Below are 1839 nucleotides of genomic sequence, written 5' to 3'. Positions count from 1 at the left end.
TACTCATGAGCTCTGACTTGCCTGATCAACATCAACCTCTGATTTATTATTTTTGAGGGTTGCTGTTCAGTAATATCCCTGTATTAGATAGATCTCAGTCTCATTCCCTGGGATTTGACAGGTGTGGTGTGTCAAATAGATCCCAGGAATTGTGCTCATGAGATTTATGTGTGAGAAAAACTCCAGTTCTGACAATAGCCCTTGGATTGTGCACGTGTTGTGTCTGAATACCTGACTGAACGTTGACATTTTTGGCTGATGCATGCTTCGTTCGGCGCTTTAGGTGGCGAGTTATGCATTACTAACCCAGGCTGTCCCGACATTGGGAGTACTTTTAGTTTAGACAGTGTAGAGTAAACTTCCAAACTCTGTTGCCTGCCTTTTAGAGGCTTCTCATTTTATCATTACGTGACCCTTTGAGCATAAGCGGAAATGTTCTCGAATCATTCTGCCTCTGGAGTGTTCCATCAGGCATATCATGTGAAAGATGTATGTACATTAGTGGGCTGCATGGTAGCGCAGCATTAAACTAAATGACTGGATGAAACACAACCAAACAGAACAACTGAAAGTATTTGGCTGGGAAAGGATTAGGATGTGGGAAAATGTATTATTACTGACTGGCCTTGAAGAAAGAATTAAGCAAACTCAAGGTTAGTGCATATTCATTCGAGATTTATTAATGATTTCAGAAAGCATTTTTATCCAAAAAGTTAATGTAAAAGCTAACAGAAGTGAATATAATGGCTGGATGCCACATTGAGATGAGAACACATTCGCTGTGAGGTGGGAATTTTCTGTACATCAGTAACAGTCACAAGAAAGGGTATACAAAGGCTCATCAGAAAGGGTAGGCAACCATTCTGAGTAAGGAACAAATAAAAACAAAACAAATGGGCTTCAAACAATTGGGAAGCTACAAATTCTTCCAACCAACAAACATCGCAAAGATATCAAAGTAAAATCCATCAATAATTGTCTCAGTTACATGCTGATAAACTGAAATAATCTCACTGTTAGAGTCAGCAACAGGACAGATTGTAGATTGGGAATTCAGAGACCTTGATAAGCAGATCAGGAAAATCAAAGGGTCCACAACTCATTCACTTAACCTGGAAAAGATAAATAAAGCAATGACGTAGATATTTATGATCAGGGACTTTCAGATTTAATGTTTATTCAATGGCACACTTAGAGGTTTCACAAAACATATTGGGCTGCTTGGCGTGAGAAAGATGTGATTATTCTCACCTTCACCAGAGTGACGGCAGCGCTGTAGAAAATACTCAGGAAGAACAAGGTGATGAACGTGGAAGCAGTTGTCCAGATGTTGCGGTTATCATCCTCATAGTCTTCAATCCAAGTGCGATCTATTGAATCTATGAATATAAAGCCGAGAGAACGCATTTAGATTGTTTATTGATCCAGATCGATCTATCTGCATCCAAGTCATATAATTAGAGACCATTACATCTTTATAAAGCAGTCAGGTATTTCTCAAGTGTGACTCTCATCTGTATCTATTAGTGCATTATTGACTCTCAGCAAGAATTTACAAATACTAACTGCACATGTTCTTTCTTCATTTTCCATGTCAGAACGTTTTAAATTTTTTTGAATCTATTATTTAAGGATATTATTATTTGAGGAATGCTTATTACGAATGATCATTTTAATTATATCATTATATTTTAAATATAGGCTGTGACAGCACTTTAGTTGAAAATTGTGGCCATCACTGAATAAAAGTTCAAATGTGATTCTCGTCTTTATGTATTGGTGACTAATTGCTTGGCAAATCGTCAATATAAGTGACATCACAGTCAGGACATTGCTTCA

At 37.5% G+C, this 1839-nt stretch overlaps 1 long non-coding RNA gene across 1 annotated transcript; it reads right to left on the bottom strand.

Moving 5' to 3' along the window:
• Positions 1–654: 654 nt before the first annotated feature.
• LOC122545295 lies at positions 655–1833 on the bottom strand. The gene is made up of 2 exons (XR_006310527.1): positions 1252–1833; positions 655–1112 (listed from the first exon to the last, which is right to left on the bottom strand). It is a non-coding gene; the product is annotated as an uncharacterized LOC122545295 (long non-coding RNA).
• Between the last annotated feature and the right edge of the window lie 6 nt (positions 1834–1839).

This window comes from Chiloscyllium plagiosum, unplaced genomic scaffold, assembly GCF_004010195.1.
Source record: "Chiloscyllium plagiosum isolate BGI_BamShark_2017 unplaced genomic scaffold, ASM401019v2 scaf_37147, whole genome shotgun sequence".
Lineage (NCBI taxonomy): Eukaryota > Metazoa > Chordata > Chondrichthyes > Orectolobiformes > Hemiscylliidae > Chiloscyllium > Chiloscyllium plagiosum.
Note: the sequence above shows the minus strand (reverse complement) of the source record. Positions and strands in the feature narration are given on the sequence as shown.